The sequence below is a fragment of the Scyliorhinus torazame genome, chromosome 1 (assembly GCF_047496885.1).
Source record: "Scyliorhinus torazame isolate Kashiwa2021f chromosome 1, sScyTor2.1, whole genome shotgun sequence".
NCBI lineage: Eukaryota > Metazoa > Chordata > Chondrichthyes > Carcharhiniformes > Scyliorhinidae > Scyliorhinus > Scyliorhinus torazame.
This window is the reverse complement of record NC_092707.1, coordinates 124,270,707-124,289,151: the sequence shown is the minus strand read 5'-3', so window position 1 is coordinate 124,289,151 and position 18,445 is coordinate 124,270,707.

Here is an 18,445-nt window from a genome sequence, read left to right as displayed (position 1 = left end):
TGACCTTTATGACTTGGAACAAACAATGTGATGAAATACATATTGCAGCTTAATCGTAGAAGCTGAGTTGACTTTCTCCTTTATGTTTTCTTTTAAATTTAGAGTACCCAATTCATTTTTCCAATTAAGGGGCAATTTAGCGTGGCCAATCCACCTAGCCTGCACATCTTTGGGTTGTGGGGGCGAAACCCACGCAAACACGGGGAGAATGTGCAAACTCCACACGGACAGTGACCCAGAGCCGTGATCAAACCTTGGACATCGGCGCGGTAAGGCAGCAGGGCTAACCCACTGCGCCACCGTGCTGCCCCTTCTCCTTTATGTTTTGGAGTTCATTACTGTTGCTTCATTGTTATATCAGGCACAATAAACACTGAGTCAAATGACTCAGGGCTTCTTATATTGTCAGCTGAAAAGAACAAGAATTGGCATGCCTCAATCAGATTCAGGCTGAAATTTATTTTGTCAACTCGATCTCCTCCAGTCCCAAAGCTATAGACTTCCGTCCCCCCGCAGCCAACCAGTAGCTCTCCCCAAGTAGCCGTTTTTCACTTAAAAACTTAAGCACAGAGTGATTGAACCCGTTCAGATATCACAGCCAAGCCCAGTGCTATCTTCACTCGTTGTCCATAAAGATGCCTTTCGAGTGAGGATAGCAAATAGAGATTGGGCGCTGGTTGTTTGTTCTATGCTCTTCCCTTTTCTGCCTTGGGGAGGGAGTGTGGTCTGGGGGTGGGGGGAATGGGGTTGTGTGGGGGTAGAAGTCTATTTTACCATCACCAGCTTTGCTGCAATATAGTAGTGCTTTAATGGGCAATGATTTCATCCACTATACTGCCAGGCAACAGGTTATAATGTTTTCCACTATCGCGCTTGGGTGCGTGGTTGATGTGCCTAATACCAAAACACATCTAAAAAATATAGCCTTCTGTTCAAACCATTCTACTTTGTCTAGGCCATATCAGAGTGAACGTGCAAAGTTTGCCTTCCAGTCCATTCACAAAATATGTCCACCTTGATCACATAACATCTATAAAACCTCTGAAAATGTTGACTGAATCTTCTGATCTGATTAAAATTAACTAATGCAGAATTTTGATGATTCCCAATCTTTTAATTACTGATATCAAAATAGGAGATAAACTGATGCAGCAATCCTTTATCAAAAAAAGTTCTGTTAAAAGTGTATGACATGCTCTGAGACACTTCAATTAATTTTGTTTGTGCAAAGAGAAAAATAAACTATGGTCGCGATCTATCGGCCTCAGCGAGCCCGACTCGGAAGCAACGAGGCCGATAGATCTTGCGAGACGACTCTCATGAGATTTACTGGCCTTTTCAGACCTCGCAAGATCTAACAAGATCTGGTGAGGCGTCATGATTGGATCCCCCCTATTGGGAGTGGGTCCAAATTTGCATTTTCAAGTGTGCAATCAGGCTCACTTGAATATGCTTGCGCCAGAGTTAGCCAGGGCGCGCAACCTAACAGTCTTGCCTCAGAGACCCTGAGCAGATGCTGTTTAGCACTGGATTCCACAAATATTGACCAGATGTACCAGCACTTGGTAGGGAGAGGGAAAGGATGAGGGGGGCAATCAGGGCTCTTGGGTGGTCAGACTCTGGGCAAGGAGGTACCCTGGCACCTCTGATGCCACCTGGGTACTACCCTGGCACTGCCAGGGTGTCTAGGTGGCAATGTCGGGGCACTGCCAAGCTGGCAGTGCCATGGTGCCTGGGTGGCATCTTGCCCTTGTTGGGGGTGGTCTGTCCTTATGAAGTGGGGTGCAGGGAGCTCGAGGACCCCATAACCAATAGTTTGGGGGTTCAGAGGCCATAGTGCGGGGGTCCAGAAATTGCACGCCATTTTTAAATGGCACCCCTATCTCTTCCTGCATTGGTGAGTGGAGCTTGTTAATACAGGAAATGGGACAAAGTGAGGCCTCAGCGGGGCGTTCCTCGCCAAGGCCAAGAAACGAAGCAGAGTCCCATTTAAAAGCAGGGTCGTTTTCGACTCTGCCAGTGCCGGGAAACACCCGGTTAAACGTGCCCGACACGGGAGTCTGTTTCATTTCCGTTAAATCGCACCCTATGTTTCAGCTTATCAGAAGATAACGCATAAATCAGCAGACTGCGTCCATGTGTTTGGGCCACATTATGATGTAAGCAGAAAGTCATTTACCGAGTGCAAGTTATGTTCTAAACAGGTTGTATATTTACATATTAATATTGTCATCTCCATATAAAATATAATAGACTAATATGAAACAATTTGAATACAAATCCATTTGTTCTTGTGATAATGATTTCACAATGATTTCAGCAGAGAGGACTGTCACTTTGAAGTCTCAGGTTAATTATTCAAAATGATTCTCAATACAGCAGAGTAGCTGAATAATCATTTAGATGATTGAAAGTACAGGAGAGGCTGCCACCAAAAACACCAGCTTTTAGGTTTTGCCCCAAACTAATCAGTCATTGTAATGCAGCAATGCTCAGTTAGGCAGCAATGTCGCCAGCTGTTACCAGATTATTCTCGGGATCAGACACCCAGATCACGTCACTGACAAGAACATGTATACTTGTGTGAAGAAGCATCTCCTGTCTGAACACATCTTTGCTGGTTTAGCAATGTTCTCATGACGCCTGAGGTTGAGCAAGTCAGTTCCCCGTTTTGTCGAGTAATTTGCAGGAAGCAATTAAAGAGGGACAGAGGAAACTCCAGATATATTTGCAGCATATTTTGACTCCAGGGTATGGGAGTATAGTGGTTCTGTTACTGGAGTAGTGGGTCTAGATGAATGTGATCCACAAACACAAGGTCAAATCCCAGGGTGGGAGCTGGGGAATTTAAATTCAGTTAATTTCATGGATTCAGAATAAAAAGCTAGTGCAAGTATTGATGACCATGAAATTATTGGATTGTTGGAAAGACCAATCTCGTTCTAATGCCCTTGAGTGAAGGAAATCTGCCATCCTGACCTGTTCGGGCCTATGTGTGACCCCAGATCCACAGCAATGTGGTTGATTCTTAACTGCTCTCTGGGCATTCAGTTGTATTCAAGAATGTGGCTCACTGCCACCTTTGTAAGGGCAATTAGGGATGGGCAATAAATTCTATAAATAGCCAGTGATGCTCACACCATGTAAGTGAATTAAAAAATAAAGATAACTTTACAGAAGTATAAAACATCAAAATTGATGAGTGGAAGTCTTAATATTAATAATAATAATCTTTATTGTCACAAATAGGCTTACATTAACACTGCAATGAAGTTACTGTGAAAAGCCCCTAGTCGCCACACTCCGGCGCCTGTTCGGGTACACAGAGGGAGAATTCAGAATGTCCAAATTACCTAACAACACATCTTTCGAGACTTGTGGGAGGAAACCAGAACACCCGGAGGAAACCCACGCAGACACGGGGAGAAGGCGCAGACTCCGCACAGACAGTGACCCAAGCCGGGAATCGAACCTGGGACCCTAGCGCTGTGAAACAAAAGTGCAAACCACTGTGCTACCATGCCATTCAGAAGTTCCAATCAAGATAGCTCAAAATTCCTGCCATCTACCATCTATTGGCTGATAAACACAACTTCATATTTAGTTTTTAAGGCGCGATTCTCCGGCCTCATTACGCTCTCGCTCAAGCAAAATGAGGTCAGAGAATAATGGGAGAGGCCAAAAACGAGAATCGCACCAGGCGCCAAACAGTTTGCGATGCAACAGGCCCGCTCCCGTAGCTGAAATCGGGATCACGCCGTAGTGTGGCGAGAAACCAATTATCACCACTTAAGCCCCATTTCCAGACAATTAACGGGAGCCACCGCTTATCCAACGGCCTCCTGTCATTCATCGGCATCCCCAGCGAGTGGTCACGCTGCCGCCGATTAGTACTCCTTTCGAAAAACGTGAACCTAGTGGAAGGGCTTCTGCAGGGAGCCAAGGAGGTGAGTAGCCACCTTTGCTCACAGATAAAGAGCCCGGGGACGCTGGCCTTGCCGCCCTTGTGCTCGGTAAGGATTGGGGGGAACCTCGGCTGGGGTCTGGGAACCCTTCGTATGGGTGGGCCACCATAAGAGGGTGGGGAGGAGGTGCCGGGGGTAACAAGCTGGGGGGAACCTCATTTACTTCACCTATCTATCACAATAACCACTTACTTCACTTACTTACCCACCCATTCACTAGCATTCACACTGGATATTTAAACTTACCTTATGGCTGCTAATGCTGTAAAAAAACAGGGGTATGTCTTCTGCAAGAATTCTCTTCGCTACCCATCGTGAAGAGTCCTGACCACATCATGGATCGGAAGTCAGAGCTTTTACAACATATCCAGGGATCTGGGTAGTTTTCTGCCTGTCAGCATCAGACACAGGAGTCCCGACTGATTTTGGAGCTTTTGGGCAATTCCTTCAGTGACCAACTGGTGAAACCATTGAAGATCAGTAACGGCACCTGATTTTTATTGGTTATGTGGCTTCCCAAGTTATTGTGGATTTTATCCTCTAACTCAATCCAGCCCCATATCACTGCCAGTATCTACAAAAGAAAACTTGGGTGGGATTCTCCAACCCCCCGCCGGGTCAGAGAACCGCTGGGGGCTGGCGTGAATCCCGCCCCCGCCGGTTGCCGATTTCTCCGGCACTGGATATTCGGCGGGGACAGGAATCATGCCGCGCCGGTTGGCGGGCCCCCCCCGGCGATTCTCCGGCCCGGATGGGCCGAAGTCCCGCTGCTGGAATGCCTGTCCCGCCAGCGAGAATCAAACCACCTCTCTTACCGGCGGGACAAGGCGGCGCGGGCAGGCTCTGGGGTCCTGGGGGGGGCGCGGGGCGATCTGGCTCCGGGGGGTGCCCCCACGGTGGCCTGGCCCGCGATCAGGACCCACCGATCCACGGGTGGGCCTGTGCCGTGGAGGCACCCTTTTCCTTCCGCCTTCGCCATGGTCTCCACCATGGCGGAGGCGGAAGAGACCCCCTCCACTGCGCATGCGCGGGGATGACGTGAGCGGCCGCTAACGCTCCCGCGCATGCGCGCCCGGCAAAGTCAGTTTTGCGCCAGCTGGCGGGACACCAAAGGCCTTTCCCGCCAGCTGGCGGGGCGGAAATCAGTCCGGCGCGGGCCTAGCCCCTCAAGGTGAGGGCTCGGCCCCTCAAGATGCGGAGGATTCCGCACATTTGGGGCGGCGCGATGCCGGACTGATTCGCGCCGTTTTTGGCGCCGGTCGGGGGACATCACGCCGATTGCGGAGAATCCCGCCCCAGGTTTCTGATAACTAATCAAAAAGCTTCAATTGCAGTGAAATTGCATTCAAATTTCCATGAAAGGTAATTATGCTTGTGACCTGAAAGTCATTTATAAGTCATTTGCCTGTTTTACTCCAGAGCATACATAGGACTTGGTCATCTAATAGAATCCGAGAGAATCAGTTTATAAACTTCACAAAGATTGAGGTCGCACTTTGGCTGTAGCCACAAAACTATTCATTTCAGATTTATTACTTTTTAAAAAGCACTCAATTGCATAATTCATTAAATTTTGGATGTAATTGAAAATACCGGTCAAAATTGTTGCTTGATAACCTTATAGTTTGCACCATTCTAGCTTCTCAACAGATCGGTGTAGAAATGTTGTACACGTAATCTGTCATTTTCAGGATGTGATTTGTCAGTACTGGGGTCAAAATTCCATATTGCACAGATGGAATATTTGGCAAAAACGGCCCATTTAATTTTGAAAGTGAAGAAGATTATTATTCCTCTTACTTTGTTTGAAGGGAATTTCCTGTAACATGGTATTGGTGCCAGCCATGTAAGAGCCTGTGACAAATCACTGGGTGAAAAAAATCCACAGGAGACTTTATACTGCAAAATAAATGGAAACAATCAAAGTTTGTTGAAATAATAGGGGAGAAAATGTATTGTGAAAGTTACGGGTGAAGCTGATCCCTATGGAGATTTTGACCCCTGCAGACTTATATTAGACCTGTTTATAATATCACAGCAGTAAGTGAGGTAAAGTAATACTAATAATGTCATGGAGACACTCTGTTCATTCACTCCCTAAGCATTACTTTAACCTTCAAAGGGCAATCTGACTTCCTGTTACAACATTGTAAACACATCAGATGATCACTTCAAATTACTCTTGAAGCCACTCGACTTTTAAAAGGAGGAAGCGATTGGTCCACTGGTATGAATAGGAAAAGTGTAGAATAGCCCCCTTTGGAAAAACATTCTAACATACTTTCTCTCTTCAAAAGTAACTGTTCTTTTCCACTCTTCATGTTGCAATTTAATTATCATATTATTTGGTTTGGTTGTTGTCACCTCTCAAATCTATGTTTGTATCAATTAGTGACAGTCATAACCAGGCACTGTGCCGTTGATGGCAGCATCAATGTCACTTGTGTCCCTTGACACTAATTTTAACGGTTGAGTGATAAACTAGTCCCACTTTTAACAACAACCAAAACAAAAAAAAACAACTTGCTTTTGTATAGCACCGTAGGTATAACAAGATGCACCAAGGTGCTTCACTGGAGCATTTGCAAACAAAATCTACATAACAAGATATCGGGACAGGTGATCAAAAACTTGATAAAAGAGGAAGGTATTCAGTCTGAAAGGAGGAAAGAGAGTTAGAGAGGCTAAGAGGTGAAGGGAGAAGTGGGCTTGGAACTTCTGCAGAGTGGGGGGGGGGGGGGGTGTCAGACCCATGGGGTGTCTGAGCCGCGATGGGGGTGGCAGCAGACATGCAGGAGGGAGGGAGCAGAGGGGCCGTCCGGGATGGGGCTCAGTCTGGGAGGGGACTCAGTTCAGAAGGGAGGCTGGGAAGTCAGTACGGGTGGGAGGGGGCTCAATCCATAACAGAATAAGATATAGGAGCAGTATTAGGCCATTTGGCCCATCGAGTCTGCTCTGCCATTCAATCATGGCTGCTGTGTTCCTCATTCCCATTCTTCTGCCTTCTCCCCGTAACCCCTGATCCCCTAATTAATCAAGAAATCACCTTATGAATCCAGAACACCAGCTTTGTGCCTGAGGTGTTGTTACCTACAGGGCTACAGTCCAATAGCTGGAAGCTAGAATTAGGCTGAATAGCTGTTTCTTAGAACATAAGAACTAGGAGCAGGAGTAGACAATTCAGCCTCTCGAGCCTGCTCCACCGTGGTCATGGCTGATCTCATCATGGCCTCAACTCCACCGTCCTGCCCGTTCTCCTTAACCCTTCAACGCATTACTAATTAAAAATCTGTCTAACTCCTTCTTAATTTTGCTCACTGTCCCAGCATCCACCACACTCTGGGGTAGCGAATTCCACAGATTCACGACCCTTTGGGAGAAGTCGTTTGTCCTCATCTCCGTTTTAAGTTCAGGTCAGGTCGGGGGGGGTGGGGGTTATCGAGTGTGGGGTTCGTGTGATGTGGTGCAACTCTGAGGGGATGTGTATGTGGGGGATGCCCGTGCGAGGCTGAGTCTGAGTGCATGAATAGTTGCACTGGAGTCAGAGGTTTTTTTCTTCTGTCTATCTCTTTCAGAGTAACTGTCATGGTAAAACTGGCAGAACCATTTGAACTTAGTGATTTAAATCGCATCTGTTGGATGGTTCCCAGCGCAATGTCCAGAGGAAGTTAGCTCTTCTGGGCATTTGCGGGCTGAATCCTAACGCAGGAATTTCCGACTGGGATTCCCAGCGCATCATAAGGGTACCCCTTAAATGCGTGTTGCGGAACCCGGAATTTATGTGCCATGGTGATTTTCCCTTTACGAGTAATCTTTTTTTTTAAAATATTTTTTAATTAAAGTTTTGCAAAGTTTTTCATAATAAATAGTAATAATCCTAACACAGCAAAATAGAGTGAACATTAACAAAGTGCAAAAAGAGAATATACAATAGCAATTGACTAGGCGTGACCCCACGCGCCTCAGTCTTCCCACACCCTCCCAACGGAGCACTCACCCCCACTCCCCTATGGGTCGCTGCTGCTGCTGACGTTTTAATTTTCCCTTTGAAGCCATCGGAATCTTACTGAGTGAGGGTCACGTGGTCTGAACACTGGTCTGAACAAACCAATCAACTCATAAAGCGGGGAATCTCACCAGGGGCAGGAATTTGCTTAGCAGTAGAGTGTACTATGGCCTAGCAGCAAGCATGCAGCTCATGATGCAGTCTTGTAAAGAAAGTTATTTGTCCGACTAGGAAGAAACAAATGGGAGTACATTTTTACAGGAGAGAACGCCAGAGCTTCGGTAGCTGAAGACATAGCCACTGATGGTGCAGCAATTAAAATCAAGGATGTGCAATATTACAATCCCAGACCATAGTATCATAAAATTTACAGTGTAGAAGAAGGCCATTTTGGCCCATCGAGTCTGCACAGGCCCTTGGAACGAGCACCCTACCTAAGCCCACACCTCCACCATATCCCTGGAACCCCACCTAACCATTTTTGGACACTAACGGCAATTTAGCATGGCCAAACCACCTAACCTGCATATCTTTGGACTGTGGGAGGAAACCAGAGCACCTGGAGGAAACCCACGCAGACACAGGGAGAACGTGCAGACTCCGCACAGACAGTGACCCAAGCTGGCAATTGAACTTGGGACCCTGGAGCTGTGAAGCAACTGTGTTAACCACTGTGTTGCCCATCTCAGCTCTCAATCCACCTTAAATACCAATATTTGATTTACAGAGTTATTCTTTGAGAAATATATCTATTGACACTACTTTACAGAAAAGATATGACTCCTGTCAGAAATTCTGTTTGTCTGTCTTCAAATGCTGTTTCAACTGGATTGTTTCAGCTCCCTCTTGCCCTCAGACAAGTCTGCACTGCTTTAAGTACAGTTAATCTATTTTAACTAACTTACAGTGAAGGCAGAACTGTTTAACTGTGGACACAGCTTCAGCCAGATCAGAACTGAACTGAAAATGCTTTCCAAAAAGCCTGATGCCTTAGCTCCACCCAGCAATTACATCATCTCAGCTCGCTGAAAACAGATAAGTCCTTGAGGGAGTCCCCTTAATCAAAATTGCAGTAACCCAAGCTTTTTACAATGGTTCATTGCATCTCTCGCTCCTAAATGCTTTGTTGTCTTTCAAACGAAGATTCTTTCAAAACATGACTTCAGCAGTCAAACTCACGTTAAACTAGGCTTTTGACCCTTACTTCGCCTAATATTAAAATACAATATAGCTGAAATTCCTACATTCATCACAGCAAGAGGCCAGAATGGAGGAGATTGCTATTCCGCAGAGTTGTAGGACTGGAGGAGATTATAGAGATAGGGAAGGGCAAATCCGTGGGGGAATTTAAAAACAAGGATGCAAATTTTAAAAACAAAATGTTGTTTGATGTTCTTTGAAAATATCCATCTGGTTCCCCTACATCTAAACAAACTGTTCGGCTTTTATGGGTTATCGTTTTCAAAAGCTACAATCAAGAAATGCCCATTATTTACTTTTCATTATCTCTGTTGCTTGTTTTTTTTCCTCAAAGCTGGAAAGTACCCACATTCCCAGATCCCTCATTTCCTCTTTATGTTGAAATTAATTTCAGTGGTTTATTCACCACTGCTATATTTTGCTGCCAGTCGTTTCTTTAATTACTCCTGCTCACTGATACATTGGATTTGTTTTGTAGCTTTAACCATGTTTGTTCACCGTGACATTTAATGTATTTTACCATTGTCATGAATCATGAAGAGCGTGAAAACCAGATATAAAAACAATTGATAAAATTACAATTAATGATTAATGTCTGCAGATGATCTAAATCTGCCGTAAGATACCGTACTTTATTCCTGTCACCAATCCCCCTTTCTCCCCCCTTCCATTCTCTCCCCCCCCCCCCCGCCCCCCAATCCCACTTAACTAACCACTTCTGCATCATTTAGTGGGTGGCAGCCTGCATGAGATCAATGCTGGGATGATTCTGAGTCCCTCTAATGCAGCTAACACAATTGCACATAATTACAGCACATCATAAAAATGAATTGCTCCTTTGACATTATTGGGGTATATTTAGGGCCAGTATCAAGGGCCAAGTTGACATGTAATTGTCAATGAAATAAATTCACTGATGCTGGCAGCTTTAAAGCAGGAACATCCTTTGTTCTTAAAGAACAGCTTGATTATTCTTAATGAAAATCTTGTAGATCTATTTGATGCGATAATAGAACAGGGATTAATGTTTATTATTACTCAGGTGCTGTTTTATATATTCTAGCTTGAGTGCCAGATAACACTGGCAGAGTCCTCAGGGTAACTTAGCCATCACATTCTTTTTAGTTCATAATCGTTAAATTAATTTTCACTGGAGAAAGATTGAGAGGGTGACCCACTCCGGGTTTTCAAAATTGATAAAATTGAAATAACAATTTGGCGTACGATGATCATTGGATTAGTGCAGACCTACATATTTCACTGACCTTAAACAAGGTTAGAGATTAGGAAAAACTTTTATCCTATAGTCGATATGTTGAAAAGACTCCCAGAGAAGGTAATTGATCTGGATTTAATTGGAATCTTTGAAAGGATATCTCTTGAGTAATGGGACTGGGGGTTCTGAGTAATGCTGCTTGATCGTTTTTTTCAGGGACGATAGCAGACGCAACTTAGTGTTCCTTAAAGGGGCAAGTAGGTGTGAGGGAGAGAAGTCCATGAATAATCGACATGCATTATCCTTGCTTTCTTCCACTGCCTTGTCCCAAACCAGGTAAGCTAGCAGTAGAAGCAGGAAAATGAGGTTGTGAAATCTTCAGTCACATGATAGTGCTTTGCCTCCCTTGGCTCAGTCAAGAGAGCTGCCAACTACCCCTTATCCTCACATGTTAAGATCAATTAGGGATGGGAAACAAATGGTGGTGTTGCTAGTGTTGCTCAAGTTCCAAGAATTTTTTTAAAGTACAATTAGCAAGAGCTACCCAGAAAGCTGTCGCATTCCTGTGCCTTCCTACACAGGTTGCCACCAATGTGCCCAGGCATTTCTAAGTTGGGGGTTGGCAGCAATGATATGAGCAGAAAGCACATTAGTGAGCACCTCGATCCCGAATTCGGACTCAAACCCATTCCCTTTTTGCGTCTCAACCATTCTGAGCCAAGAAACTGCCTCTCCCAACCACCTTTGGTGCGCTATGACTCCATACAACTTGTTTCGACCTGGGATGCTGCAGACAGCCCTGCTGCAGCCCTCATGGGATGGTTCGCGGGACAATGGCCAGCTCTGGGTTCTCGCTTGCTGTCCGATATGCCCAATGGGAGCTGTCAAGGGTGGGGCATAGAGGAATGCAAAAGGCAGTCTGCAAAGGAATTCTGGGAAGACAAGGGTGATTAGATAATTTAATTACAATGATGGAAGATGTGAAAGGCCATAAAGGGATTAAAACACAAGATACAAATTTTACATAGAGGCATTGAGGATCTGAAGCCAAAGTAGGTCAGTGAGGGTCAGAGTGATGGGTGAGGTGAGAGTGACTGCCCTTGTTGTCAAGACTTGATTTGACCAAGCGTAGCCTCAAGAAGCTTGAGCAAAACTGCAATCAAAGGGATCGGGGGAGAGCTCGCCTGTGGTTGGAGGCATATCAAGCACAAAGAAAGATGGGGTGAATCCTCTGCCTCCCCAGCCGGGTGTTCCTTGGCGGTGCCCCATCAGCAGCAGCGGGATTCTCCATTCCCGCCATCGACCAATGGGATTTCCCATTGTGGCTATCCCACACCGCCAGGAAACCCTGGGGCCGGGGTGCGCTGCCGACAGAACAGAGAATCCGGTCAGTGAAGAATTCACCCCATGATTGTGATTGTTGGGTCATACAATATCATCTTCACCAAACAAGAACCTTTCCTCTTGACATTCAATGGCATTACCATCCATATCAACATCCCAGGAGTTACTATTGACCAGAAACTGAACTAAACTAGCCACATAACTACTGTATCGAGACCTCCGGTGGCGGCTATGAAGGAGTAAGTCGCACATTTGGTGGCTCCCACTCGGGTCGGACTTTTGGACCATTTCCCCTGATTTTTTACCGGACTTGATTTGAAAATTCGATGACAGAGGCAATTCTGTACTGGATTCCCACATAGGTGCATGGAGAGGAGGACTAGAAGTGCTCGTAAAGGCAGAAACAGAAGAACAGAGAAGGCTTGAGCTGTAGCTGCACAGGGAGACAGCATGGCGGACGACCGGAGCTCTGGCTTGTCAACCCAGCGGTCAACGGAGCAGCTGATGCAAGTTATCCAGGAGGGCTTCGCCAAGCACTGTAAATTCTATGAAATTCCATGAAGCAGAAGCAGGACTGCTTGGACCCGATTAACGAGGCAATTGCTCGGCTGGAGCTTAGATTGGATGCCCAAGATTGGGCGATCCAGAAAGTAGAGACGGCGCTGGCTGACCAGAAGGAACATCAAACTGCGGTGGAGTTGGAGGTGGGGATGCTGAGAGACCAGCAGAAAGGATCCTGGAGAAGGTGGAGGACCTAGAGAACAGGTCCCACCGGCAGAACGTGAGAATCGTTGGGCTCCCGGAGGGGTCCGAAGGAGCGGGTGCTGGGGCATACATAGCGGGCATGTTCGAGAAGCTACTGGGGGATGGGGCATTCTCCCGACCCTTGGAGGTGGACACGGCTCACAAAGCGCTCGCGAGGAAGCCGCGAGTGGGAGACCCCACGAGGGCAATGGTGGTGAGATTCCACAGGTATTTGGATAAGGAATGTATCTTACAGTGGGCCAAGCAGACACGGAGCTGTAAATGGGAGAACAGTATCCTGCGGATCTATTAGGACCTGAGAGCGGAGGTGGCCAGGAGAAGAGCGGGGTTTAACCAGATCAGGTCGACCCTTTTCAAGAAAAAGGTGAAGTTCGGCCTGTTGTATCCAGCCCGTCTCTGGGTCATATACGAGGCGCAACATTTTTATTTTGAGTCTGAGGAAGCTGTTTAGGGGTTGTTAGGGGCTGTTTAGCACAGGGCTAAATCGCTGGCTTTGAAAGCAGACCAAGGCAGGCCAGCAGCATAGTTCAATTCCCGTAACATCCTCCCCGAACAGGCGTCGGAATGTGGCGACTAGGGGCTTTTCACAGTAACTTCATTGAAGCCTACTTGTGACAATAAGCGATTTTCATTTTAATTTCATTCAGGAAGCGCTGGACTTCGCGAAAAGGCAAGGACTGGTGTCAGACTGAGAGCTTTGATGCAACGTTTATGTTCAAAAAAGTTTCTCGTTTTTCGTTTTGCGGACATTATTTGTAATGCCTTCTGTATTGATTTGGGGCCAGTTGCAGAGCTGAGTGAGTTAAAGTTTGCATTTGCACTGTTGGGGGATGAAGGTGTGTTTATCTAGATGCTGGACCTTTTGCTCGATCTTTTCTTTGTTTAGCTGGGTTTTTTTTTCTCTGTTGGGCAATTGTGTTGGGATTGTTTTTCATTTGAATATGTATGTATGAGTGGGGGGAGGGAACAATAGGTGGGAGAATGTCTGGCGCCAGGGGCGAGGGCCACCAAGCCAGCTGGGCAGGCTAGCTTACGGAAGCGTAGTGGGGGTGAGCAGATCTTAGGCTTATCAAAGAAGTTGATTTATTTTGTGCTGTCACTAGAGGGGGGGAGGGGGAAATGTTCTGCTGACGAGGGAGAGACTTTTGCTGAGGGACAGAGAGGAGGTCGGGGGCGGAGGCTGCCTTGGGGCGGGCCGGTGTTAGCGTGGGGTGCGGGCTGGCGACTGGCCCAAGACAGGGGTGGCTGATCGGTGAAGGGAGGGGCACAATGAGCACTCCAACTAGACTGATCACCTGGAATGTAAGATGTCTAAATGGGCTGGTCAAGAGGGCATGCGTGTTCGCGCATTTGAGAGGACTGAAGGCAGACATGGTAATGCTGCAGGAGATGCACCTTAGAGTAGCTGACCAGATTAGATTAAGGAAAGGTTGTGTCGGACAGGTTTTTCACTCGGGTCCGGACTCGAAGATTAGAGGGGTCGAATCCTGATCAACAAGCGAGTGGTGTTTGGGGCGGAAAGAATAGTTTCAGATGTGGGAGGCTGGTACATTATATTCAGTGGGAAATTGGAGGGGGTGCAGGTGGTACTAGTTAATGTGTATGCGCCAAATTGGGATGATGTGGAGTTTTTAAAGAGGATGCTGGAGAAGATACTGGACCTGGACTCGCACAGGTTGGTCAAGGGGGGGGGGGACTTCAACACAGTTATTGACCCTGGTTTAGACCGGTCAAGCTCAAAAACGGGAAAGGTGCCATCAATGGCAAAGGAACTAAAAGAGTTCATGGAGCAGATGGGGTTGGGGGGGGGGGGGGGGGGGGGACGTGGACCCATGGAAATTTGGGCAGCCGAGAGTGAAGGAGTTCTCCTTCTACTCACACATGCATAATGTGTACTCCCGGATTGATTTCTTTATTCTGGGCAGGGCTCTACTGACGGGGGTGGTGGACACGGGGTACTCGGCGATCACAATCTCAGACCATGCCCAGCACTGGGTTGACCTACAGGTTAGTAAAGACGGTAACCAGCGCCCGCACTGGAGGTTAGACGTGGGACTTTTAGAGGACAAAGAGGTGTGCGGGCGGTTCAGGAAATGTATTCAGAACTACCTGGAGGTCAATGACATGGGGGAAGTTTCGGCAGCGGTGGTCCGGGAGGCATTGAAGGCGGTGGTTAGAGGGGTGCTGATCTCGATATGGGCCCACAGGGAGAAGGTAGACAGGGCTGAGACAGACCTACTGGTAAAGGAGATACTACAGGTCGACAGGAGGTATGCGGAGACCCCAGAGGCAGGGCTTTTAAGGGAACGGTGGAGGCTACAGGTGTAGTTCGGCTTGTTAACCACATGGAGGGCGGTGGAGCAGCTGAGAAAGGCGAGGGGGGCGATTTATGAGCATGGAGAGAAGGCCAGCAGAATGCTTGCACAGCAGCTTAGAAAGAGGGAGGCAGCCAGGGAGATAGGGAAAGTAAAGGATGGAGACGGGAACCTGGTGGGAGACTCAGCAGGGGTGAATAAGGCGTTTAAGGAGTTTTAAAGTAGGCTGTACGGGTCGGAACCCCCACCTGGGCCGGAGGGGATGAGGCACTTCCTAGGGGGGCTGAATTTCCCCAAGGTGGACAGGGCATTGGTAGAAGGGCTGGGGGCGCCGATCGGGATCGAAGAGATAGTGGAGGAGCTGAAGACCATGCAGTTGGGTAAAGCCCCGGGGCCGGATGGGTACCCAGTGGAGTTCTATAAAAAGTTTGCTGGGATATTGGGGCTGCTGTTGATGAGGACATTCAATGAGGCAAGGGAGAGAGGGGTGCTTCCCCGATGATGTCACAGGCCATGATCTCGCTGATCCTGAAGCGGGACAAGGACCCGGAGCTGTGTGGGTCCTTGATGCACTATCAATTACAACAAAGGCGAGAGTAGTGGAATAATCGAGGCTTTATTGAGCAAAGATGTTGTGCCTCCTATAGCTGGAACCAGAATGGCTGCAGCACCGGCGGGCGCACACATTTATACCCTGCCTACTGGGCGGAGCCAGCAGGCAGGGATTTACCCATGTACCTCTATTATATGTGTCTTACTGTAATACATATAATATGTTCACCCCCTGTTAAAAAAAGAGTCCGGTAGGGGTGGTGGAAAAAAATTACAAGTTCAGTCTGTCAGGGACCTTGACCCTCCTCTGCGATCGCCTCAGTCCTGGTGGTGATGTGGATGCCGACTTGGTCACCTGTGACTCCGGGAGCATGTTGTCCTCGTCTTCGTCACCCCTGAGTGGAACCAGTGGGAGGATGGATTCTCCTGGGGCGGGGGCTGTGGTGAGGTTCGCTAGGGGGAGGGGGAGTGGCGCAGAGGTGAATGAGGCAACCGGGGGGGTGTCGGGTCGGTGGCCGTGGGTGGGGATCCAGCGGGTGCCAGGTCCCGGAGGGAGACTGCGTCCTGGCGCCCGTCGAGGTGTGCCATGTAGGCGTACTGCGGGTTCGCGTGTAGGAGGTGGACCCTTTCGACCAAAGGGTCCGACTTATGGGTCCGCACATGCTTGCGAAGGAGGACGGGTCCAGGAACTTTCAGCCATGTTGGGGGAGCGAGACCCCGGAGGTGGACTTCCTGCGGAAGGCAAAGAGACGTTCATAGGCGGTTTCGTTAGTCGCGGTGCAGAGGAGTGATCGGATGGAGTGGAGATCGTCGAGGAGGACCTCCTGCCATTGGGAGACCGGGAGATGTTTAGACCGCAGGGCCAGTAGGAAGGCCTTCCAGACCGTCCCGTTCTCCCTCTCCACCTTTCCGTTTCCCCGGGGGTTGTAGATGGTCGTCCTGCTCGAGGTAATGCCCTTGCTGAGCAGGAACTGGCGCAGCTCATCACTCATAAAGGAGGATCCCCGATCGCTGTGGACGTAGGTGGGGAAACTGAGCAGTGTGAAGATGCTGTGGAGGGCTTTAATGACCGTGGCAGAAGTCATATCAGGGCATGGGATTGCGAAAGGGAACCAGGAGTAATCATCGACCACGTTCAGGAAGTACGTGTTGCGGTCGGTGGATGGGAGCGGCCCTTTGAAGTCCATGCTGAGGCGCTCAAAGGGGCGTGAGGTATGGAGGGTGCGGGAAAAGAAGGCCACGGGCCTGCCCGCCTGGTTGAGGGTGGCGGCCAGAGCTAGTCCGATGCATCGCTCTCGACCTGGAAGGGGAGGGACTCGTCGACCGCCTGCATCGTGGCCTTGGCGATGTCTGCCTTGATGCGGTTGAAGGCCTGGCGGGCCTCAGCCATCAGGGTAAAAATTGTGGACTGAATGAGTGGGCGGGCCTTGTCTGCATAATTAGGGACACACTGGGCATAGTAGGAGAAAAACCCCAAGCATTGTTTCAGGTCCTTGGGGCAGCGGGGGAGCGGGAGTTCCATGAGGGGGCGCATGAGGTCGGGGTCGGGCCCTAGAAATCCATTTTCCATGACATAGCCAAGGATGGCTAAGCGGTTGGTGCGGAACACGCATTTCTCCATATTGTACGTGAGATTAAGGAGTTTGGCGGTCTGGAGGAATTTTAGGAGGTTAGCGTCGTGGTCCTGCTGATCGTGCCCGCAGATGGTGATGTTATCTAGGTACGGGAAGGTGGCCCGCAGTCCGTACCGGTCAACCATTCGCTCCATCTCACGTTGGACGACCAAGACCCCATTAGTGACGCCGCAGGGAATCCTAAGGAAGTGATAGAGGCGGCCATCTGCTTCGAAAGCAGTGTATTGATGGTCCTCCGGGCGGATGGGGAGCTGGTGGTAGGCGGACCTCAGGTCCACTGTAGCAAAGACCTGATACTGTGCAATCTGATTGACCATGTCAGATATGCGTGGGAGGGGGTACACGTCGAGCTGCGTGTACCGATTGATGGTCTGACTGTAGTCAATGACCATCCTGTGCTTCTCCCCGGCCTTTACTACTACCACTTGGGCTCTCCAGGGGCTGTTGCTGGCCTCAATGACCCCTTCCTGCACAAGCCATTGGACCTCCGACCTGATGAAGGTCCTGTCCTGGGCACTGTACTGTCTGCTTCTGGTGGCGACGGGTTTGCAATCGGGGTGAGGTTCGCAAACAAGGAAGGTGGATCGACCTTCAGGGTCGTGAGGCCGCATACGGTGAGGGGGGTGGTAGGGGTCCGCCAAATTATAAGGTTAAGCTTTGGAGTTGGCACTGGAAGTCCAGGCCGAGTAACAGGGAAGGGCAGAGGTGGGGGAGGAAGTAGAGCCGGATGTTGCTAAACTCTACGCCTTGGACGGTGAGGGTCGCGATGCAATACCCCCGGATTTTCACAGAATGGTATCCGGAGGCCAGGGAGATCTTCTGGGTGACGGGGTGAACCGCGAGGGAGCAGCGACTTACCGTCGTGGGGTGGATGAAGCTCTCTGTGCTCCCGGAGTCAAAAAGGCAGGACATCGCGTGCCCATCGATTTTCACCGTTGTCGTTGCGGTCGCGAGGTTGCGGGGCCGGGACAGGTCCAAGGTGATCGAGGCGAGCTGCGGCAGATGCTGGGAGGCCCCGGGCTGGTCAGCAGTGGTGGAGGTAGCAGCAGGCGATGAATGGCTAGATGAGCTTCCAGGCGAGCAGGGGTCCTGAGACGCCATCCAAAATGGCGGCGAAGATGGTGGTGCCCACAGGGCGCACATGGTGGGCGGCATCAAAGATGGTGGCGCCCACGGGCCGCACGTGGCTTGCGAGGAGGAAAATGGCGGCGTCCCTGGGTCGCACGTGGGGGGTGCAGGGACGGTGGGCCGAGAAATAACGGCGACTGACCGGGCTTGGCAAACAGAAACAAAGTGTCCCTTCTTTCCACATCCGTTGCAGGTCGTGCTCCGCGCCGGGCAGCGCTGCCGGGGGTGTTTGTTCTGCCCGCAAAAATAGCATTTGGGCCCACCAGGTTTGGCTGGCTGCCGCGTGGCGCAAGCCTGCGGTCAGCTGGAGTCGGCAGCTG